The sequence below is a fragment of the Tamandua tetradactyla genome, chromosome 8 (genome assembly GCF_023851605.1).
Source record: "Tamandua tetradactyla isolate mTamTet1 chromosome 8, mTamTet1.pri, whole genome shotgun sequence".
NCBI lineage: Eukaryota > Metazoa > Chordata > Mammalia > Pilosa > Myrmecophagidae > Tamandua > Tamandua tetradactyla.
In genome coordinates, this window is record NC_135334.1 from 7,049,821 (window position 1) to 7,075,616 (window position 25,796).

The 25,796-nt window shown below is 40.3% G+C and overlaps 1 protein-coding gene across 2 annotated transcripts in view; it reads right to left on the bottom strand.

Annotated features, from left to right (window-relative positions):
* The window catches only part of BARX2 (BARX homeobox 2), an 84,257-nt gene that overhangs the window by 45,655 nt on the left and 12,806 nt on the right, over window positions 1–25,796 (bottom strand). The window lies entirely within an intron of this gene.

The window sequence follows — 25,796 nt, forward strand, 5'->3', positions numbered from 1 at the left end:
AGACAATCCAACTGTGCATGAGCCATTCAAAAAAAAAAAGGTAAACATTAGTAAACTGAAGGATCCACAAAAATCAAGGGCTCCGTTCCTATACTTTATAGCAGCATACCTAAGCTAACAGATAAAACAGAGCATCACTCACGCCATTAGACAGAAGACAAAGAAGGGTGGGGTAGCACAGAAAAAGCCTGAATTCCTCCCCCCAGGGGGAACACTAAATTCCAGAGTATACTGTCCTTTAAGAGGTGAAGGAGTCACCCCACTGTTCTTTCATTTAACAAGCTTCTTAAAAAGGAGAGTGGTCACTCCTACTGATTTCTCTGAGGGTTACTGTACCACTGAACTGAGGTCTCAAGGTCCCTGTCTCAGTCCTGGGTGGTGCATCTGCTCCCCTTTGGTTAGTCTGAGGGCAACGAAAGCCTTAACGAGGGTACCTGCCCCCTTCTCGGGATCATGTCCAACCACATCTCATGGCATTGACATGGAAACCTTCTCATTCAACAAACAAAGACAAAAATAGTTACAGATCACCTGCGGTGGACAAAATACCCATGGTCTCTCTTCTTAGGGTGCTTACAGTCCAAAGAGAGAGGTGAACAATAAACGAGTAGAGAAACAAATACTATTTCAACTTGCAGTCAGTACTATGAAGGAAACACAGGGCAGAATGATGGGGTATGGCTGGGTGAGTGGTTGGAGGTGGGGAGGTTGGGAGGGTAAAGTCTCTGAAGAGAGACATTTTAGAAGGAATCTGGAGGCTGAGAAGAGTCAGCCGTAGGATGGGCCTTTCCAATAGCGAAGCAGCACATGTAAAGGACCACACTGGGGAAGAGTCTAGTATGTCCCAGAAAAGCAAAGAGGATGAGGATGAAGCACAGTGTGAATGTGGAGGAATAGCAGGGACAAGTCACCCAGGTCAGACCCTCAGTTGAGAGGATAAGTCCAGGGCCTCTGTCCTTATGTTATTATTCCTTTTTCTCTATTGGTATCTATCTAAGAAAAGGTAGTCTCATAAAATCTTATCAGTTCACAAAAAAATATTATGCTGCATGACACAATGAGAATTTTTAAGGCTTGGGATGGGCTAAAATCAACAGAGGTAAATATACCCTTTCAGGATAAAATTCACTGCCTCTAGTCCAGCATGCAAAGCCCTGTCAACCTCTCCAGCCTCTTTCCCACCCATTGGACATATTATTCTAGTCACATGAATTCCTTGCAATCCTCTAAATACCCCCAGCCCTTTCCAAGCCACCATACATTACCAAATGCTGTTTGGTCTGGTCTGGTCATCTTTTTTTACCTGGCTGACTCTGCTTCTGCTCCAAGCCTGAAGTCAGGTAACAGAGCCTGTAGGAGTCCTCTGACCCTCTCCCCACCCTCCTCTCTTTCCAGGCAAATGTTCCTCTTTTGTTACTGGATAGCATCCTGTTTGCATTTCTATCATAGCACTTATCACACTATATCTGTCCATTTTATTTAACTGTCTTTCCTACTAGACTGAGCTTGAATCCAGAAACTATCTCAGTCTAGACAGTATCTCCCTAGCCTCAAGGAGAATGCTGCATGCTTGGAAGATACTCAGAGTTTACCAAATGAATGAATAATCTGTGAAATAAATATGACATGGAAAATGGGATTTAACAGCTATTTGTGGGTGGGGATGAGGTGAAAGGAGGATTTGAGTGGTTTGCTGTTTGAAGAATCAACCCTCATAGGGCTTCACTAATGGACATGCATGGAGTGTGGCATCCAGCTGTTGGTAGCAGAGCTCTCCAGAAGAGGATGATCAGAAACAGCGTCATTTCAGGAAATGCTAACAGAACTAGGCTATAAGCTCCTAGAGAGGGAAGAAGCTGTGCCTTACCTTTATCTCTCTAGCAAATGGCATTTTGAAGATTAGGGAGGTTGGTCTAACATGACTCAGCAGGAGTATAAGAAGCTGCCTAAGGGTCTTCATCTGGAAGGTGACATTTATAATATCTCGCTCCGGTGTGTGAAATGAGGGCTGTGAATGGTGGCTTTACCATTACCAACCCAATGAAAGAGCAGGGCTGCCTGGCAGAACAGAGGGCACCTTCTCCCCTCCTGGACATGAAGCTGAGAGAGTGACCACCCATTGGGGATTCTGTGGAGAAACGCCTTACAGCACGTGGAAGCTAAACCAAGAGACATCTCAGGTCCCGCCCAATAAACTTAACGACTTGGAGATTCTAAACTTGACTGTGAAAAAGGGCAGAGGTATGTGCCCTGCAAATTTTGCAGACCATCTCTTTTTCTCGTTAGTTCACCACTCGGTGCTTCCTACATTTTTCTCCATGGCTTGAAGACTTGAAGACAACAGAAACCCAGAGTTGTTGTTTTTTTAAAACTGATTTTGTAAATTTCTGTAGACACTGCTTCTTTAATCTTTCTGATAGTGTTTCTGCCTCTCACACACTCTCGTCATCTGTTTGACATATTCTGTAAATTTACAATCACCTTAGAAATCCTAAGAATCCCCAAAACGATGGTGAATGTCACAGCTTGCCATGAAAGGCAGGCTCAATTTCTTAAGAGTCCATCACTGTCTAAGCTGGTTAGCACCCCTCAGAGAAAACCATGCGTCCATCCTCTCCACAACCAGTCCATTCACAGACAATGCTCATGCATCCTTAGGCGGGGTCCCTGCCAGAGCCCAGCCTCCTCTGTATCCCCCGGTACCTGTGGGGCAGTCACCTCTCCGTAGTACTTATCAGACTGCGATGCAAAAGGTGCCTCACCTCTGTCCCCCAACTAGTCTAAAGCTCCCTGGATGCGGCACTGTGCTTTATTCATTCCCTTGTACCACCAGAAATTTGCCCTATAACTGAACTTTGTTAAACTGAACTTCGAAGTTTATCACTTTTCTGTATATGTAATATTTCACAATAAAAAATGTTCTTAAAAATGAGGGTGAAAGTGCCATGGGGTTACTGGGAGGATTAAATGAGATGTATGTGATTGTTATTAGTGAAGAGCTCCATAAATGTTGGTTTAAAATAATGGGTAGACGTTATTAGACAAATGAGCAGTTACCATGATTTAATAGGGCTCATTTACTTTTTAGAGTATTTATTTACAAGTGATCACAGGCCAGGCGTGATGCTAGCCTCTGTAGGTAGCAAGACAAAAACGCTTTGTTTAAGATAAATACCCTTTGGCCCAAGAGTTCATGATCTAGTAAGGAGAGAGATAAGTCATGCACACAGGAATCTATAAACAAGGCAGTAACTCCAATGTGGGATGAAGAACAGAAGTGTTCCAGAAATTCAGCAGAGGGAGAGAAACATTTGCCTGAAGGGTCCAAGGAAGGAGACGGCAAAGGAGCTGAATTAACTCTCAGTTCTGATTCTGATTAGAGAGAGGACGGAAGTGTGCAAACATTCCAGACAGAGGAATTATCAGAACAGAGGCATAAAGACAAACCCAAGCAAGACAGGTGAGGGAGGAAAAGTCGTGCAAGATAATTTGTAGAGCAAAATTTCTAAACTCTTTAACCTCTGTTGCCTTTTGAAAGTCAGTGCTTCTTTGTAGCTCTGAGGGCCTACAGGATATAACTGAGTTTTCCATTCGATCATGTGTATTACCAAGACAATTCATTTCTATTGATATTTTTAAATGCAAACTTAAATTAGGAATTGGAAAAGGCCCACATTAGTCTGATAATCATGACCTGAACTGTGTGTCAATGAGGAAATGACAATGTGGCAATGATGAAAGAGACAAAAAGTCAATGAGAAGAGAAACAAAACATGGTTCATGGTGACAGGTCAGAGGTGGGAGGTAAAAGACAAAGAAAATTCCAGAGCTTGAAGCCTGTGTGAACAGGTAATTGGTGAACCCATTAAATAAATGATGGCTGGATGACGGGTGCCAGAGGGAGGGGTGGAGGAAAGAAGATGAGTTTGGTTTTAGACCAGCAGATTCTAACATCCAAGTATGAATTCATCACCTCTATCAGAAAATCAACTCAACTGATACCCTCCGGAATAAGAGCAGCCTACTCTGCACCAATTAAGGAGGGCTATTTTACATGTGATGGAACATTTCAGAATTGGTCCATGTCCAGGGGAAAGAGATGCTTCTAGCTGAATGCTCTGAGGCCTTAAATCCCCTGGAGCATTAACGGACTGGATTTCAGTGTGTCGGATGGAAATCTTTCTCAGATCAATTGATGGTCACAAAGGATGCAAAAGACAGTATCAAGATGCTATAGGCATGAATGTATATATAACCCACATATTTTTTTGCATACTTCCAAATTGCATTGTTTATGCAGCTGTTCAAAAACTCAGCCTCTCTGTTTATTTTTGTCCTTAGAGGAAACAGAGACGCAGGTTCTGCCTATTAGGCAAAGCAAGATCAAAGAGTCCCCTTCCCAGCCTGAGAGAGTACTCCACTAAAGCCTCCCATCTGAGCAGAGATCAAAACGGCACGGAGCCCTCTCCATGGCCCCTCCACCAGAAAGTTCACAATGGCACCTGTTGGAATCCTCCTTTCACTGCTCACACCAAATGCAGAGGCTTTCTATTTTCCTGGGAATGAGACATGAAATAACAGCTCAGGTCTCAAAAGAGAAAAGCACTTCCCATCAAGATAATTAAGACATTACTCTCACAGAGCAGGTAGTGTCCCTGTTGTTTAATGAACTAAGGAGATACAATATAAAAAGTCCCGAAAGGTCACTGAAAAGCTAAAGGTTATCCTGCAATTTCTAGGTGGACTTGGGAAGTGGGCAGATGGCAAATACTTCTTCTCTTTCTTGGGCCAAGGGAAAAAGTTGACGCCCACTGTGTTTTCTTTCCCTCTCTACAATGTGTCACCCTCTTAATTGGTTCTAATCACCTGAAGCAAGCTTATAGAGTGACATTTATTCCCATTTTGTTTGGCACATGAGACAAGCACCTCCTTGTAACCTGTGAATGGTGCATTGTTCACCACCCGGCCTGCAGCCTCCCTCGTTACCCTTTCCCCGCTGGCTGGGATGACTTCAGGATGTGGCAACAGCAATCAGATCTGTGACCAAAGTGGCTGTGTGACCGCATGGGTGGCTAAGTGCCTCAACAGTCCTCCTTTTGAGAAATTCCAGGGTAAAATGGATGCCAGATTCTCTCTCGTGGAAGCCAGAATCAACTCATCCTTTCGAGTGAGTTCTGGTTCAGCATCCTCTCCCTTGTTCTGGGTGTTGTCCTCACACCTACTGTGCTATGAGAAAAGTACAAGTTACCATCTGAACCAAAATCCAATTGCAGTAGAAGCAACCAAGGAGCATCTCAGCAAGAAACAGGCTGAGGGTGAAGTTACTGCTTTCCCATACCCAGACACCTGTAATTCCACATCCAGTCTACAGCAGGAGATGCCAGTTATACGGTGAATATAACATGGACAATCATGTATGATAGAAGGGATATGCCTTGTGGCCTGGAAGACATTCCTGCAGAGTGAGCACTGTGGCAAAAGGTGGTAGGGAATGTTGGGGAAGGAGCACCCAAGAATGTAGGCTGGGTGTCCTGAAGGCCCAGAAACCAGGAGAGCCTCATGGATAAACTGGAAGAGCACATATGGGACACATCCAGACTTCACTCAAGGGTTCAAATACAGCTCCTTCCAAGAAGACAATGCAGGATTACTCAATTTTCATGAAAAAAAAAAATAAGCTTGCAATACTGCTCTGCTATTTTCTCTTTTTATTTCTTCCACTACCTATTTTATAGGCAAGGAATAGTGGAGAGAAACAAATACTTTCGAAGTAAATGGCTAACAGTGACTATTCCAGATAGTTCATTCCTAATTAAGAAATTTCAAGAGTATCAACTCTTTAACTGTGCAGCCACAAGGCTTTATTCCAAGGACACCATCAGATTCCACCCACGGTTTTCTCCAAACATTGTACATTTGCATGAAAAAGAGATTGCAACGGCTATCATTCTCCTCTGAAGAACTTCATCGTACACCACTTGGGCTGCTCACTTGGCCTGAATTACTTTCTTCCTGAAATGTTTTATATTTTGGTAAATTTTTAACTCCTTGAGAACAAAGACTTGTATCCTCCTTTCGCTGTTGTTGTTTGTTTGGGATCTCCCATCGAGCCTGAAATATATTAAGTATCTTACACATATTAAGTATTAATTAATAGCTGCTAACTGACTGCTGACTGATTTCTCCCTTAGAGAATCTACTAGGAACCTGAGACAAAAGGGGTTAACCAACCAGTTAACACTCAGGCCACCGAAATCTCCTCAGTATTTGCAGACATAGTAATTGCTTTAACTTACAAAGCGCTCAATTTCATAAAAGTGTTTTTATAGATAGTTCATTTTTTCTCTTTAAAAAAATCTCATAAATGAGAGAGCACTGTGGTCGGGAAATAGTGACATTCTGATATTAAATGGCAAATCGATGCTTACAGTCATTCACACCTTCACACGGTTGTTGAGGGTTTCTCACGTCTAGGCTAGAGTGTGTCCCTAACAGCTGACATACACATGTCCCCATTTAACAGCCACAAATGATCCTGTGCAATGGGGACTTACTCAGCCTATTTTAGAGACGAGGAAGCAATCACTCAGAGTCTAAGTAATCTGCCCAAGTTCACACAGCTAAGAGATGAGAATTCAAACCTGGTGTGTTCAAAGGCATCAGTACACCAGGATGGGTTCAAAGGAACCTTGAAAAACAGAGCCAGGACTGGAAGCCGAGACTCACCACTTTGATTCCACTGCATACTGCACTACAATAATTCACATCGCACACATATGTCTACACAAGGCTAATTCTGTCTTCTAAATATTTATTTTTCTTTGAAAAAAATAAGGAAACATTAAACTGTCAACCCCATGTGCTGGAAATTATTTATTTTATTTTCATACCTTCATAAGCCTTTGCTTGAAGATGCCATGGAATGTTTCAGTCAACAGGACCATTCTTACATTCTATGTATAAACTGCAGGCAAGAGTTAGGTGCTCTTTCTTGTCTCTACATATCTTATATCAATCTATAATCAATGCAACCCTTATCTAATGATAAAACTGCATTAGCAGATGATCAAAGCCTAAAATATTTTAAAATTTCACTTAAAAACTCAAGTCACTTTAGCTCTTTTCCCCACCCCATCAGCCTCCTCCAAACCTAGCAGCATCTGGTATCCACCTTCCATAGCTTAAGCCTCAACCCCTCTACCTTCCTCTAAGACCAACAATAGATAATCCAGTCTCTATCATACTAAACATGTGCTTTCTTGATTTCCACCCGTCTCCAGAAACCTTTGTATTTTTCTTTCCTGTCTTAGTCAAGTCTCTTGCAAGACTGAATCATCTTTACTTTCTCATTTTCCATTAACTCCTAAATTTACAAAGTGATGATTCTGCCCCAATTACTCCAAAAAAAAGTGATAAGTCAAGGTCACTAATAATCATTTTGCTATCCAGACTTTGCCTCTTAAACCTTGGTGAGCTCAAGAAACACCCCAAGGGCTGGTTAAAACACCTGAGCCCAACCCACAGGAATTCTGACTCACCGGGTCTACACTGTGGATCATGAATTTGCATATCTAACAAGTTCCCAGATGTTGCAGTCGCTGCAGGTCCACGGACCACATTTTGAGTGGCAAGGCTCTGGACACTTTTCAGTCTTCATCGGAATGGATCCCTCAGCTGCATCTAACACCACTGTTCAGTCATTCCTTTTCAAAATTCTCTTCTTCTTGACACATTCTTCATCTTTCTTCTGCCCATTGCATGCTGCCATTCCCCAATGCTCCATCCTTGCCCGAGTTTTACTACCGTCCTAGTTCATGCCTCATCATCTCTTGCCTAGTGATGGCCGGAGTCTCCTACCTGGTTCTCTTTCATCTTTTCCCTATCAAAGTCATCCTCCACAATGATTCTCCACACACAGAAATCTGATCATGTTCTCCCCTGGCTTAAAACCATTCCATGATTCCCCAGATACTACAGAATAAAATCCCCCATGGCATGAGTCCACTTTCCTTTATAACCTTATCTTCTCAGCACTTTCTCTTTCTATTTTACATTATGCTCATACTGACCTGACTGTAGTTCCCAGACACAAATTATGCTGTTTCAAGCCAATTTATCTGTGAACATGTTCTCTCTTCTCAGAATGCAGCCTCATAACAGGAATATCATTCCTCTGGTTAATACTTACTCATCCTTTAAGATTCAGCTCAGGTTGCCTCAGGCAGAAAACCTTCCCTAGCCTCTTCCTGCTCCCTCTTTCTCAGCCAGGGCTCAATCCCCTCCTCTGTGCTCCTCTAGTGCCTCCATGCTTGCCTCTTCCACAGTGCTCTCCACAGACAATTTAAATGATCTTATGGTATGGTTATGTCTTTCACTGCTCTGCAAGCTCTTTGAAGGAGTAACTCATCTCATAGCTGCTCCCTCAACCTGGAAACAAATGGGCACTCAATGAATGTTTTCTGAACTGACCTGAGCTCCTATTCTTCTCCTCTGCCATGGGGAGGTGCTTAGTAGATGAGCAACCACAGATTCCTTCGGCTCTAAAGGTCTATGTCTCCTATCAAAAAACCAGCGATCTAGATTTAAGAGAAGCAGCTTCATGTTGAACTTGCTCTCTTGAACTCTTCAGAGCCATCTGTCACTCCACTTTTCCCTTCTGGTCAATCTCAAAGTCTTCTGATGAGAACAGTAATCCCAGCAATGTGCTGTTTAAACACATAACATCATAGTGGTGAAATAATATGTTATAAATACAATACCTATGAGGTAAACTTCTGGGCAGAGGGAGCTGATCCATAAGGCCATCATACAAGAAATCTGCCATGAAGCATCTTGAACAGCTACTGACAAGGATGGCCATACTTTCTCTATTACTGAAAACATCCCTAGAATTGGAATGCAATTCCAAAACGGCAGCTGCAAGAGGTAAGGCGGTCCAGCACGAATTTCTCTGAACCACTGTGGTTCAAAGGAACAAAACACAGTAGTCATCCTAAGTCTTCAGCAGGCAAGATGTGGATAAGATTAGCTAACCAAATGACAAATGAACCAGAATCACCAATACTCCAACTGTCCCCGCTCCAACTATAAAATTCTAGTGGGGACAGCAAAGATATATTTTTTTAATTCACCGACTGCAACCAGGATTCCCATGCTTCACCCATGAACTATATGTTCAAAATCTCAATTAAGTTTACTTCAAAACATTTGCTAAGTATCTGCCTGGACCAGGCAAACATTCATACAAAACCGTATTTTGTGGTTCCCTAGGCTTCCCACTTTATATTTAAGACTATCCAAGTACTTCACCATTGAGCATGATATCTCTATTTAAAAGGAGAAAAAAAAAGAGTCTAAAAGAACTCTCCAAGGGCTAATTATAAAATTAAAAGTAAACTCAATATATCAAATGAGCCAAATACCTCTATCCCTGGTAAGACACAAAGCCCCAATTTCATCAGCTACTACTCTCTAGGTAGCAATGGTGAACAGGAGCAAAGAAACAGCGCAACTATGAACCAATAGATCTGGCATTAAAACTATAAAAATACACAATTAAACAGAACAGTTCGCATTGTGTTTCTACTACACAAGGATTAAGTGGCATTTATACAGGTTTATTTTCTAGCAGTTTTTCTGAGATATCTTCACATGCCACACAATCCATCCAAACTGCACCATCAATGACCCTCAGTATAATCACAGTTATACATTCCTCACCACAATTTTAGAACACTTTCTCATTCTCCAAAAAGAAAATCCTCATAACCCTTAGACTCCCCCCCCCACTACTGACACTTTGAATGGATGTGGTGCCTTTGTTACAACTGATGAATGGATATTAAAATAGTACTGTTAACTATAGAACATAGTTTGCATTAGATGCATTTTCCCATTTACTACCCTATTATTAACACCTTGTAATACTGATTCTATCTGTTAAGATTCATGAAAGAATCTCATATTTTTACTAACCACAGTCATTGTCAACAACAGAGTTCACTTAATGTTACAGAGTCCCATGTTTTCTCCTCTAGCTTTCCTTCTAGTCACATACCTGATCCTCAACTTCCCCTTTCAAATATATTCACACACATAATTCAGCGCTGTTAATTACACTTACAACAATGTGCTACCATCATCTCTATCCATTTCCAAATATTTACAAACAAACTAATTACAAATTAAGCACAAGTTCCCCATTCTTTACCCTCATTCTATCTCCTGGTAATGTATATTCTAGATTTGAACTCTGACTTCACTTATTATAATTAGTTCACATTAGTGAGCTGATATAATATTTGTCCATTTGCATCTGGCTTATTCCACCCAACATAATGTCTTCAAGGTTTATCCATGTTGTTGCATGCATCAGGACTTCATTACTTCTTACAGCTGAATAATGTTTCATCATATGTATATACCACATTTTGATTATACTTTCATCGGTTGATGTACACTTGGTTTGCTTCCATCTGTTGGTAACTGTGAATAAGGCAACTCTGAACATCAATGCGCTAATATCTGTTTGCATCTTTGCTTTCAGTTCTTCTGTGTACATACATGGCAGCAAACTTGCCAGATCATGTGGCAATTCTATACTTAGCTTGCTGGGGAACCACAAAACTGTCTTCCACAGTGGCTGCATCATTTTACACTCTTACCACCAAAGAATGAGTATTCCAGTTTGTCCACATCATCTCTAATACTTGGTATTTTATGGGGTTCTTTTTTAATAGTGGCCATTCTACTAGGCCATTAGGTATGATGAAATGATATCTCATTGTAGTTTTGATTTGCACTTCCCCAATAATTAGTGATGATGAGCATCTATCCATGTGATTTATGGCCATTTGCATTTCTTCCTTAGAGAAATGTCTATTTGAGTCTTCTGTTCATTTTTAAATTGGATTGTTTGTCTTTTTATCATTGAGTTGTAGGATCTCTATATATTCTAGATAGTAAACCTTTATTAGATACGTGGTTTCCAAATATTTTCTCTAATTGAGTAGGTTGCCTTTTCACTTTCTTGGCAACGTTCTTTCAAACACAAAAGTTTTTAATTTGGAGGAGGTCCATTTATTTATTTTTATTTGTTTGCTTGTGCTTTGGGTATAAAGTCTAAGAAACCACTGCCCACCACAAGATCTTGAAGATGCTTCCCTCATTTTCTTCTAGAAGTTTTATGGTCCTGGCTCTTTATATTTTGGTCTTTGATCTATTTTTAACTAATCTTTATATAAGGTATGAGGTAGGAATCCCCTTTCATTCCTCTGGATATGGATATCCAGTTCTCCAAGCACCACTGGTGAAGAAACTTTGGTCCTAATGGAGTAGACTTGGCAGCCTTGTCAAAAATCAATTGACCATAGATGTGAAGGTCTACATCTGAACTCTCAATTCAATTCCACTGGTGAATATATCTATCTTTATGCCAGTACCATGCTGTTTTGACCACTATAACTTTTCAATATGCTTTAAAGTCAGAAAGTGTGAGTTTTCCACCTTTGTTCTTTTTCAAAACATTTTTGGCTATTTGGGGCCCCTTACACTTTCAAATAAATTTGATAATTGGCTTTTTTATTTCGTCAAAGAAGGCTGTTGGAATTTTGACTGGGGATTGCATTGAATCTATAAATTAATTTGGACAGAACTGACCAGTCTTAATAATACTTGGTCTTCCAATTCATGAACACAGAATGTCCTTCCATTTATTTAGGTCTTCTTTGGTTTCTTTTAGCAATGTTTTGTAGTTCCCTGTGTACAGGTCCTCAACATCATTGGTTAAACGTATTCCTGGAAATTTGATTCTTCAGTTGCTTTTGTAAATGGAAATTTTCTTTTCTTGATTTCATCCTTGGATTGCTTATTATTAGTATACAGAAACACTATTGATTTTACCATGTTAATCTTGTGTCCTGCCACTTTGCTGAACTCATTTATTTGCTCTAGTAGCTTTGTTGTAGATTTTTCAGGACTTTCTATGTGTCATCTGCAAATAGTGAAAGTTTTACTTCCTCTTTTCCAATTTGGATGCCTTGATTTCTTTTTCTTGCCTAACTGTCCTAGCTAGAACTTCCAGCACAAAGTTAAATAACACTGATGACAGTGGGCATCCTTGTCTTGACACAGAACTTAGAGGGAAAGCTTTCAGTCTTTCACCATTGAGTACGATGTTAGCAGTGGGTTTTTCACATGTCCTTTCTCATGTTGAATTAATTTCCTCCTATTCCTATCTTTTGAAGTGTTTTTATCAAGAAAGGATGCTTGGCCTTTTCTGCATCAATAGAGGTAATCTTGTTTTTCTCCTTTAATTGTTAATGTGTATTTCACACTAATAGATTTTCTTGTGTTGAATCACCCTTGCATACCTGGAATAAAAACTACTTGATCATGTTGTACAATTCTTTTAATGTGCTGTTTGATTCTATTTGCAATATTTTGTTGAGGGTTTTTGCATCTATATTCCTTAGAGAAACTGGTCTATAATTTTCTTTTCTTGTAGTATCTTTATCTGGCTTGGGTATTAGGGTGATGTTGGCTTCATAGAATGAGTTAGGTAGTGTTCATCCTCTTCAATTTGTTGGAAATTCGAGCAAGATTGAATTAATTCTTTTTGGAATGAAGGGTAGAATTCACCTGTGAAGCCATCTAGTCCTGGGCTTTTCTTTGTGGGGAGGTTTTTGATGACTGAGTTAATCTCTTTACTTGTAATTGGTGTATTGAGGTCTTCTATTTCTTCTGGGTTCAATGCGTATTATGTATTCCTAGGAATTTTTCCATTTCTTCTAGATTGTCTAATTTGTTGGCATATCGTTGTTCACAATATCCTTTTATGATGCATTTTATTTCTGTGGGGTCTGTAGTAATATCCCCTCTCTCATTTCTGATTTTATTTATTTTTATCTGCCCTTTTTTTTTTCTTTGTTAGCCTATCTAAGGTTTATCTATTTTATTGACCCTTCCAGAGAACCAACTTTTGGTTTTGTTGCTTGTACTTTTTAATTCTCAATTTCATTTATTTATGCTCTAACCTTTGTTATTTCTTTCCTTCTTCTTACTTTGGTATTCATTTGTTGTTATTTTTCTAGTTCCTCCAGGTTTGCAGTTGGTCTTTGATTTTAGCTCTTTCTTCTTTATAGTGTAAGCATTTAGGGCTACAAATTTTCCTCTTGGCACAGCCTTCACTGCATCTCTCAAGCATTGATATGTTGTGTTCTCATTTCCATTTATCCTATTTACTGGGAGCCATTTGGTTGTTTACTTTGGATGGATTTGTAGGTTGTGTGTGACTGTATCAATAAAATTGCAGTTTAAAAATTCAATTTGACACACTGATTACTTAAGAGTGTGTTTTTAACCTCCGCAGACTTGTGAATTTTCCAGTTCTCTGCCCATTACTGATTTCCAGCTTCATTCTCTTATGTTCAGAGAAAGTGCTTTGTATAGTTTCAATATTTTTATATTTATTGATACTTATTTTGTGACACAACATGCAGTCTATCCTGATGAATGATTCATGAGCACTTGAGAAGACTGCTGTTTTGGGGTGCAATGTTCTGTACATGGGTAAGTGCTAGTTCATTTTTCATATTATTCAAGTCCTCTGTAGGAAATAGATCCTTGTCTAGACGTTCTATCTACTGATAAGAGCAGTGTATTGATGTCTCCAAATATTATTGCAGAGATGTCTATTTCTCCTTTTAATTTTGTCAGGACTTGCTTCTTGTATTTTGGGGCACCTTCATTAGGTACATAAATATTTATGATTGTTATTTCTTCTTGGTGGATTGCACCTTTTATTAATATATAGTTATCCTTCTTTCCTCTTATAACAGTTTTTCATTTAAAGTCTATTTTGTATGATATTAGTATAGCTACCCCAGCTTTTTTTTTTTATGGTTACTATTTGCAGGGAACATCTTTTTTCAGCCTTTCACTTTCAATTTATTTATGCCCTTGGGTCTAAGTGAAACTCTTGTAGACAGTATATATACATGGTTCATACCTTTTATCCATTCTACAAATTGTGTATTTTCATCAGAGAGTTTAATACACTAATATTCAATGATATTTCTGTAAAGGCAGTACCTACTTCAACCATTTCATCTTTTGGCTTTTATATGTCATATCCTATTTGTGTACCTCTTCTTACCCTTTTAGTTACCCTTACTGATAAATCTCCATTTCTGCACTCTCCTTCAATCCTCTCTCTCCTGTCTTTTCCTTTCAGCCTGCAAAACTCCCTTTAGTATTTCTTGGAGGGTGGGTCTCTTGTTGATGAACTCTCTGGGTTTCTGTTTATCTGTGAATGTTTTAAACTCTACCTCATTTTGAAGGACAGTTTTTCTGGATAAAGAATTTTTGGCTGCAACTCCTCAAGTAAAAGCCTTATCCTCCCCATACATGAGACATGACATCCAGTGACAAAAGTCTCCATGGCAACATGGAACATGACTCCCAGTGATGAGCCTGGCCCTGGCACCATGGGATCGACAATGCCTTCTTGGCCAAAAGAGGGAAAAGAAACGGAATAAAATAAGGTATTTATTTTGTTCAAACACAGTCAAGAGTTATTTTGGAAGCTACTCTTACACTAGCTTCAGCTAGATGTTATTACCAGGGCTTGCCAAAACCCAACCAAAGCTGTTCCTGTCAACCCTAAGGAACACCAAGGGCTTTATCTGAGATTCTACGAAAGTTTCACAAACTAAGATTACTTTCCAGAAGCCATAAACCTCCAGATGGGTTCCTAAGCCAGATAAGTCCTGAAATCCAGAGAGACCAGCCTCTCCAAGACCATCAACTACTTCCACTCCCCTGTCCCACATCAACATCCCTTTCCAACATGAAAAAGTTAGAATGGGCATAGCCCAAATATCCCTACATATTGGGAGAAGGATCAAAGGACAAGGAGGAGTTACAATAGAAAAGAAAGAATTTAACAAATGAGTATGAGTGCTGAATCATTATATTGATATTTCTTTCAGTCTGCAGTGTCTTGGAGCAGCTAAAAGGAAAAACCTAAAATTGTGGAACTATAATCCATACCAAACTCTGAAATCTATTCTATAACTACCTATTACAATGTACTTTGAAATCTATTGCTTTATATATATATATATACGTTACATTTCACAATACAAAATACCTTTAAAAAATTTTGACTGGCAGTTTTTCTCTTTCAGTACCTTAACTATAACATACCACTGCCTTCTCGCCTCCACGGTTTCTGATGAGAAACTGGAACTTAGTCCTTTTGTGGTTCCTTTGTATGATGATTCACTTTTCTCTTGCTGCTTTCAGGATTCTCTCTTCATCTTTGGCATTTGGTATTTTGATTAATATGCATCTCAGAGAAGGTCTATTATGATTTATTCTTTTGGGGGTACATTTTGCCACTTGGGCATTAAATTTACATTTTCATAAGAGTTGGGAAATTTCTGGCAATAATTTCTTCAAATATTCTTTCCTCCCCTCTTCCCCTCTCTTCTCCTTCTGGGAAACCCACAACACTTACGTTAGCATGCTTTGTGCTGTCATTCAATTCTCTGAGACCCTGCTTATTTCTTCCCATTATTTTCTCTGACTGTTCTTCTGTGTATAAGATTTCAAATATTCTTCCTTCTAGTTCACTGATCCTTCTGTCTGTTTAAATCTGCTGTTGTATGCCTCTAGTGTATTCTTAATAACTTCTATTGTGCCTTTCTTTCCCATAAGTTCTATTATGTTTCTTTTCATACTTACATATTCTTTATGCTCACCCCATATCTTCTTACTATCATTTAGCCATATTTTTCTTCATCTCCTTAAACTGGTCTAGGAAATCTGTTTGAACACCTTTGATTAGTTGTTCCAAATTCCAAATTTGATTAATTGTCTCCTCTGAAGTTTTAATTTGTTCCTTTGGCTGGGCCAGAGCTTCCTGTTTCTTGATATGGCTTGTACTTTTTTTATGTCTATGCATCTTGATGAATTTACTCTGAACATCAGTTTCTCTCTTTTATCTGGGGTTTTGTTCTTGATTGGAGTCGTACTTAGGCTCTCTTTGACACTTGGTTCAACTTACTCTCACCTTTAGAAGGGCCTGTGTTTGACTAATCAGATTTATTCAATTCTCCTACATCTGATTCTTGCCCTGGGTATGCAGTACAATTTTTAAGGTTGCTCTGTTTGCAGAACTATTTCACCCGCAGGAGACAGCTTCCTTTCCTCCAATCCTTCTCCCAGAATCTTTATTTGTCAGGGTTTCTTCTTGTTTTGCCCCTATAGGCTTTTGTTTCTTTGTTTTTAATTCTCCTTTCATTGTCTTTAGCTGCTTTTGTCTGGAGGGCAATTCTGGGAGAAAGGTCACCCTGGAAAGGACCTTCCTAGGTCAGTGTCTCACGGCCAAAGCAGGGCCAGGGGCCCATGAAGGGTGCACAGGTCAGTTCAAAAGACCCCTGAGGAGAGAATCAGGAAAGACTCCAGAAGCCCTGATGACAGCTCCCCAGAGCTGTGCTTCCCTGGCTCGCCCAGGAGAGGACACTCTCCAGCAAAATGTTCCCCAAGGAGACCCCAAGACTTTAAACCTCCACTGTCTCTGTCCCCATCAGGGGCAAGGTTGAAATAGTAGCTGTGGTGGTCCTTGTCTAAGGCAGGCTGAAACCAGGACCCAGCGATTTAAATTTGCTGATTAAAAGCCATGATCTGTACTCAGCCGTGACCCCACACCCCACCCAACCTTGGTCTTGGGAAGGAGGGCATCCCTGTCCCTCTCTGTCTGCAGCAGCCAGCCAGGAACCAGACCCCAAGGTGGCCCGCCTCAAGAGTGGGACATGGGCGCCAGCAGCTGCCACAGAGGGGGCTATTCACAGCTCTTTGCAGCAGTTTCTCAGTCACTTCATCCTGCTCTACCCTGGATACTGCTCCCCTGATCTCCAGAGCCCCAGAACAATTGTTTCAGACAATTTCTTTCTGTTCACTAGTTTTTTGGGAGGAGGACTGAGTCCTGGAGTTCAACTACTCTGTCACCTTCCCCAGAACCATGTTCTATGCAGGGTTATTTTTGTTTGCTTTTTCCTTTTTTTTAATTGACGTTAATACATATTCATGTATCATGTCATCATCCAAAGTGTACAATGGTTCACAATATCATCATAAAGCTGTGCATTTATCATCACAATTGACCTTTTTTGTGTGTATGAAAAAAACATATACACAAAGAAAAAAACAATAAATTTCAAAGCACATCGCAACAATTAACCATAGAAAAAATTTCAGAGTTTGGTAAGGGTTACAATTGCACAATTTTAGGTTTTTACTTCTAGCTGCTCTAAGACACCAGAAATGAAAAGAAATATAATGATTCCGCAATCATACTCATTTGTTAAACCCTACCTTCTCTATATAATTCCACCATCACCTCTGATCTTGCTCCTACTCTCTAGGGGTATTTAGTATGCCCATTCTAACTTTTTCATGTTGGAAGGGGCTGTCAATAATATGGGATAGGGGAATTGATCTAGTTGATGTTCTGGAAAGGCTGGTCTCTTTGCATTTCAGAATTTATCTGGTCCAGGGACCCATCTGGAGGTTGTAGGTTTCTGGAAAGTTACACTAGCACATGGAACTTTAGTAGTATATATTGCTTTAGGTATTCTTTAGGATTGGCAGGAATGGTTTTGGTGGGGGGTTAGCAAGTTATGATAGGTAGCAATGTCTAACTAAAGCATGCCTAAGAGTGACCTCCAGAGTAGTTTCTCAACTCTTTCTGAACTCTCTCAGCCACTGATACCTTATTTGTTACACTTCTTTTTCCCCTTTAGGTCAGGATAGAATTGTTGACCCCACAGTCCCAGGGCCAGGCTTATTCCTGAGAATCATCTTCCACCCCACCAGGGAGACTTTCACCCTAGATGTCATGTCCCACATAGTGGGGAGGGCAATGGTTTCACTTGCAGAGTCGGGTTTAGAGAGAATGAGACCACATCAGAACAACAAAAGAGGTTCTCCAGAGGTGACTCTTAGGCACACCTATAGGTAGGTTAAGCTTCTGCACTACATACATAAGCTTCACAAGAGCAAGCCTCAAGATTGAGGGCTTGGCCTATTGATTTGAGTGTTCACAATGTTTGACAACAGTATCAGGGGTTTCCCCAGTGGTAAAGTAAATACTTCATATTTTTTCTCCCACCCCTTAAGGGGCCTTGCCAATACTTTATGATGATCACTATACAGTTTTATTTTTAAAAAGCAACTTCTAAAGATCTCTTTGAGGTAACACTATCACTAATACTCTACTACATCTTATGGAGTACATCAACAATGCCAAATAAAGACTGGTAGTCACAATCATTGCTCTGAAAGTCATGAGATCATCAGCCATCAAAAAATGTTCAGTAATAGACACTGCAGCATAAAGAAAAGAGAACTCATTTTACAAATGCTCTACGTCTGCATTCTTCTCAGCCTGCCTGTCACCCTTCTGGATCTTCCTTAACCGCGACCCCTAGCCCTGGCCCGGGTTAGGTGCCTCCCAGCACACTGACAGTCCCAGTGACGCTATGTGCTCTGTGACACTGTTCTGGTGATGCACATTTACTCATTTGTACCCCCCACAAGAATGAGACCGTGCACTGTTACACTCTACTCACCCTCCTATCACCACTCCTAGCACAATGTCTGGAAGGTAAGTGCCAATAATTGTTGTTTTAAAATTAAGGAACTCTAGTTCAAACAATAAAAGCTGTTGGGCTTTTCTCTGTTTAAATCAGAAAGTTAAGTTTGGACCACTCCACCATTTCAGGGTTAAATTTAATTCACCAAGTCTTTTCTTTTCTTTTTTTTTTTTCTTTTGGCATGGGCAGGCATCCAGCATGGCAGGCGAGAACTCTGCCACTGAGCCACCATTGCACCACCCCACCAAGTCTTTTAATGTAAACATTATAAGGTTTTGACAAATACTTTTCAGAAGCTGATTCTGTCTAAAATCCAAAGGATCGCACCCACCTATACAATTTCCTATGCACAAAAAGAGGCATGCAAGCTCACTGATTTAGGTCAGCATTTTTCAACCATGTCTTTTACATTTTAGGGCATTTTCCAAAATGTGCTAGCGTAGACCAATTCTCTTGTGAAAACATGTTTAATGCCCGTTATGTGCATTAGATGATTGATTATTTCAGTTTCATGGCACTTTTCACCTCTGAAAGTTATAAACAGTTTTGCTTTTTGGGATACTAAGGTGGCAAATATGTCTCTATTTTATGGAAGTTTAACTTAAGGAAAGAGGAACAAATGCTGTGTCAACCAGAGGGTGTAAAGCCCCTGAACCTGCTGGAACCTGCTGGTAATTCCACCACTCTTTCTCCTGGGGCATCGCAGGGCTAAGGGTTCAGGGGCCCTGGGTCTGGGGAGGTGCGGTCATTGTCTACAACTGCAAGTTCAAATCTAGGCCCTGTAGCTTTTGGTGTCCTCATCAAATTCCAGCATATTCTATTACTCCAGTTCCTTTTTCATGTTTAAGCTGTTGTGAGGAGTTGCTATGCACTGCCCAACAGCTGCCGTTTAACCCTACCCCCACCCAAATAGATCACACTTCAGCCTTGTAGATTAACTTGAAATGAACCATTATCCCTCACAATTAAGCCCGGTCAGTATGAACTTAGAGAACTAAAGAAGCAGTTGGACACTTTACTATATATAAATAAGGCCTTCAATTTAAGAGTTCTGACGTTGGAGTGGACCCGTCCAAACAACGTAGCCTATTCGCTAAGTGTGACAAGCTGTCTATTATAAATAGACAAAAATAAATAAGTGGGAGGGAGAGGAACAGCCGCATTCTGGAAGCTGCAGGTGTAGAATCAGGATCCCTAGACAGGAAAACGTGCAATTATGCGAAGAAAGGCAGGGACGGGTTAAGCAAAAGAAAAAAGGACTATCCGCAGTAGAAGTACTGAAAAGAAACCTCAGGCAGAGACAATTCTCAACAGTTCAGCAAGGTTCAAAACCACACTTTTTAGCATCCACGACACACCAAATATATGCTGAGTACCAGAGAAACACAGATGAAAAAGGCCAACCCTTGCCTAAAGGGAGCTCTTAGCCCCACATGACAGATAGGCCAATAAAGGAAAAAGTCAATACATTCTATTCTATTAAATAGGACAAGTGCTATTGCAGCAAGAAGGGGACAGGACAGCTGGGTTTGAATTAATCAGGACATGCTATGAACTTAGCAATTATTATTATTGCCTCAGCTTTCTACAGGTTCTATTCACTGGCTTTCTGATATAGAATCATTAAAAAAATGTTCGATATAGAAAATATATATATATTTATACATATATACAAATGCATATAGAAGTATGTAAAGATTTCACCCATGAAATCTTTTATAGGTGATAGAAATATAATTTCTCATATACTCATATACTTTCTATTGCTATATACTTCAGCGGTAAAATCTCTGAGTATTTGCCCATATAAGATTCAGGGGACCAGCTCATTTAGTCCCCACAGCAAATCCAGAAGGAAAGATCTTATACCTGTTTTACAGCTGAGGAAAGAGAAGCCTAGAAAAGCACAGCGGCTGGCCCAAAGCCACCGAGTCAGTAGCAAAGCTGGAAATCGAATCTGTGCCATCCAACGCATTTACGTCCTATTATGTTCCTAATCTTAAAACAGATTTATCTTTCTCCCCAGTAAACTTTCCGAGATTCTCCTTAAGAAAAGGAAAGTCAGAACCCATCCCCTGGCAAACGCAGAGCTCCCTAGCTGCGAGGGATTAGAGAATGAATTTCTTCCACGCTGAACCACAGCTATTTCAGGACGGGGGGACAGTGGCAAGGGGTGATGTGGACCTTGAGTGTGACAGGGAGGGTCAGGGAGATTCCAAGGACATTAAAAGCCTCACACTCAACCCTAACTGCACGGAACTCGCTGCCCACTAACCTGGCCCAATTCAAATGACCTCATGAAGATCTTGCAAAGCTACTGGTTCCTTAAGAGGAAAAGCCCCGGTGGCTGGTGGACAAGCTACTGAAGGCTTGCCTGTGCCACTACTTGTTGACACTGCAGCAGGATCCTTCAAGCTCGGTGCTTGCCTTGCAACACCAGTGGCAGCAGCTGAGCTGTCAAACAATGGAAAGATTGTCAATTCCAGACACCAGGCTATGGGAACCAAGTGAAATCTCTCTAGCCTCAGAGCAGTCCACAGGGCGGAGAGGGAGCAAATTTAGAAATCAAACCTCACACTCTCATTGTAGAGTTTATTAACTATTTTATTTTTAATAATTTTAATTATGAGGTACTCATGCAAAAATATTATTCTGAAAGGAGGCTTCTGACTTCTAATCTAGAAATGAAATGACAGACTCATTTAACTACTTTAGAGAAGCTGTATATAAAGAGGCTTAAAAGGTCTCTCTGATCATGGTTAAGTCATTACTTTCTCTGAATTTTAGCTTTCTTTCCAGTCCAAAAAAGCAGAGTGGACCTTAGATTCTTAGCCTCTCTAAAACTCTGTGCTTTTGTACAACTGTATAGATTATTTCAAAAGGTTTTTAAATTGCTATCTTTTTAAGTTGAAAACATTTAAATATATATTTTTTATTTATATTAAAAATATTTTAAATGTATATAAATTTATATAATTTATTTTATATAAATTTATCATATATAAAAATATATATATTTATATCTTTTCCAGTCTACAAAGAAACAAGAGTGGGGCAAAGACCATCTTAGCTATATAATACGATATTTTTTATTTGTTGCTCTGGATTTTTTTAAAAAGTTTATTTAGTGTTTAATTTAGAGAAGGAAGTATTCCACATTCTAACTAAAATTAATTAATATTTTAAAACCGTGTTTCTCTGTTAAATTCTTACTGCTCTTTTACTATTAAATTGGGAAGATATACTTTCCAGTGTTTTGACAATAACTGCTTCCATTCACTTGAACAAATCATTGTTCAATTCTGGAAAAAATAATTTAAACCAAAAATAAGCCCCACTTTAGGATGCAGCATGTGCCCCCAAATAAAACTATATTGATCTGTGCAAGGAATAAAATTTTAGTTCAATTGTGAGACTGTCCTTTTCACAGGAAAATTACTTAGATGAGTCCCCCTGATCAGTGATTTCGTTTTTTAAAAAAATTAACAAGAATATTCAAAGCAGCGTTTTCCATTACAGTAAAAATTGCAAGCAACCCAAATGTCACAGAGTCGGTCAGTGTCTTGTGGAGCATTTACACACTGGGACACTATAGCATGGGAATTGAGTGAGTGGTAGTTATACACACCGGCCAGCACGAGCCTTGGAGATGCAAGGCTACATGACAAGCCAAGTCACACAGGACACTTAGATCCTTCTACAAAGTATATCTTTATACTTCTATAAAGTTCAAGAACGGCAAAGCCAAGTATCCCCTTAACTCATACAGTAAAACTACCCAGAAAAGCAGGGCGTGAACAGAGAACTAAGATACTGGCTGGGGACCAAAAGGGTCAGGGACAGGGAGACACACAGCGGCCACCTGAGCAGAAAAGTCATTTCTCCCAGACTTGTGGTGGGATACACAGGTGTCCACTGTACTGTTCTTTTTATTCCACAAGCATTTTAGAAATATTCTTTATCTACTTAATAATTAATTTCAAACATGTTAACATCAAGATAAAGCTTATTTAAATCACATACATCCCAAAACAGGACCTAAGGCTTTAGTGAAACCTGATGGATAAAATGTTGAACATGCGATTTGACCACCAATATACTAAGAGTTTACTACTCTATGGAAGGGAGTGGGGTGGAGATATGTCCTAATTCTTCTAGGGGTAGTTTTAGAGCCTGGAAATAAAGAATCAGGTAAGGAAAATCAAATAAGCAATTAGAAATCAAAATCTCCTTTCCCCCCTTCCAATCTATCCCTCCTAAGAAGAGTCGCTCTCTCTCTGGCTCTCTAATATCTACTGTCTCATCTCTCAAATGAGAAGATTAAATCAATCCACTCACGCGTGGCATTCAGAGCAATGCCTGGCACAAGGTAAATATTATACAAGCGTTTGCTACTGTATAGGTTTACTGTTGCTATTGTCATTATTACATGAACTTCTTCTTTGATTCCAAGTAAGATAACAGGTGGGCATCTACCGTACATACTTCCCTTTGAGACAGGTAAAATTCATTTGATCATTTCTGCCTCTTAAATTATAATTTTCTTCCTTCCAGTTGTGCAACTCCATTTCAGTGAATCAAGGCTTAATCTAAAGGATTCCCAGCCTAGTGACTGGACAAACCCAACAATGGGGCTACAAGGAACTTGTAGTCAAAGCAGATTAATTTTCCATCTCCCACTTCTCAATGGGCTTCCTTAGCCTTGCAGACTTACAGCCTCGCCCTAAACCAAGCGCTCGAATGTAAATCAGAGAGTGACTGAGGCACGTAGAGAATCACGTTCTGTCCTTCCTGAAAGGTCAGGGAGTTCCATGACCTGGGGTGGTTGGAAATTTCCAAAGGGACACACTGACATTCATTTCCACAGCAGAATGTAAAGTGCTTTGTCCAGCTGTGCAAACCCTCCTGGGTAGGGCTGGGATAATGGGATTACATAACTTCTATTATTATCACTATTATTTCTAGGGATGGGCAATGAGTTAAAATCAAATTAGAAGCAGTGAAGTTGTCACTCAAACCTCAAATTGAAAAATGTCAGTAATCCTGAAACTCCCAACCTCTCCCCAGTTGCCATTCTCAGATTTCCTCTGGGAAAAAGAATGAGGGTTCAAACAGCAAAGACAAAGTCCCTGAAATTCAACTGAATCACAAACACCTATTATAATTATTTTGACCTCTCTCTCAGGGCAGAAAAATCTTGTGCTATTTCTAGAAAGGTCTGGAAATTTATCTTTAGAGCCAAGAGGCTGATCTCAATTTAAGAGAGTCCTTGCAAAATTCCCCATTAAACTCCTGCTTTGATGGCTTTCACTCATTACAGGGCAACCGAACCTGTGATGCATCAAAGGAGGTATTTCTGAGGCCTAGAAGACATCATATGTTGTGATTCTATAATAGCCTCATTTCACAATTGAGGAACCTTGCTTCCAACAGTCTAGTTCAAGGGTCAGAAAACTCTTCCTGGAAAGAGCTAAACAGGAAATATTTTAGGCTTTGCAGTGGTCTCTGTCACAAATACTGGACTCCACTGCCATAGCGTGAAAACAGCCAGAACCAATGAGTAAACGCACGGGCATAGCTGTGTGACAATAAAGCTCATTTATGGCACGGATATTTGAACTTCATAAAATCGTCAGGTGTCACAACATACTATTCTTTTGATTTCTTCCAGCCATTTCAAAATGTAAAGCTCACAGCAGAAATAAAATAAGCAGGAGGCTGGATCTAGCCATTGTTAGAGACCTCTGGTCTAATTGTCCTCAAAGCACAGTACATGTTCCTCTCCCGAGACTGGAGAGTTGCCCTCACGTGATGTTGTGAAACGTGTTCACCATGCTTTCATCCTTCCAAAGCATTCCACTGATACTCCTTAATCCATCCCTCCTGCCCAACACATTGAGGAGGTAGATCTACTTTATCAGTAGCAGAACTGAAGCTTGGAGACATAACAGAATGAGTGAGTTAGCAGAGGGCTCCAAAAAAAGGTTTCCTGGTGCGCTTTCCGCTCTCAACCCCACTCCCAATGTACCTCCTACATCAAGGGCACACGATTTTCTGCCTGGCACCGAATGAATACCATCACTGTGTCATCATACAAAAATAATGATCTTCTGTGACACGGGATGATGAAATTCCTTAATGCATCATTAATATATATGATAATTAGGCAGCATGTGTGGCTGGGCAGGCCATTGCCCAATCAAGGTCATTGGCAGCTGTCAGTTAAGTGGAACGCCTCTGATAATAAGCACGTACTCACCGGGCAATTTCCAAAATGAAATGCTCCATTCTCGTTTTGAATGTGTTTTTCTCTCTGGGACGACAGGTGCTGAGCCAGCATCTAAGGCTCCACACTTCAGTAGAATGACTTGTTTTCGTTTTTGATCCCTGACTCTTTATTTTCCACTCGCCAGCCTTCCTCCTCCAACCCCCACCCAGTCCCGGCCACCCCCCTCCTACCAGAAAAAACAAACGCATGCACTTGGTTTTTATGAATCCAGGGGTTTCATAGAATAATTCATAAAATTCAGTCTCGACGGTTCTGAAGACTTCAGGTGACCATGTGAATCTCACATTAATAGTGTCTCCCATGGTCTCCACCTGCCTCTGCCGGGATCCACCACCACAGACCCTGTGTGAGCTGGGCCAAGGCACTGCCCTTTCACCCGGGCTTCCCCTACACCACATGAGATGAAGATTCCTCCCTAAGACAAGGTACCTTCACTGGGGGAGAGGGGGAGGGATTTTTACCAATTACAGTATCTGATCGGTAGATGTGTCACTTCACAAGACACTGGTGGCTAGCTGAGAGGCCCCAGTCCAGGGGAACCGGCTGCTCCCATAGCCCTTTCCATCCAAAGAGTCAGCCCTCGCTATCGCTTAAAACGCAGTTTGAGCCCCATCAGCGGTTTCAAAGCTGCAAAGCAGGGGCTTCACTGGGGATTCCCTTCAAATCACAGATCCAATAACATACTAGGAAATGATCAGCCCCCAAGTGGCTAACTTTCCCTAATTAGAAAAGAAAGTCTCCACTGAATTAGTTTTCTCTCTCAGAGCTCTGAAATAAGAGAGTAATTAAACTCCCGTCCTCTTTTATGAGTAAAGGCTATGCTTAACTCGACTCTGCAAAGAGGAAAA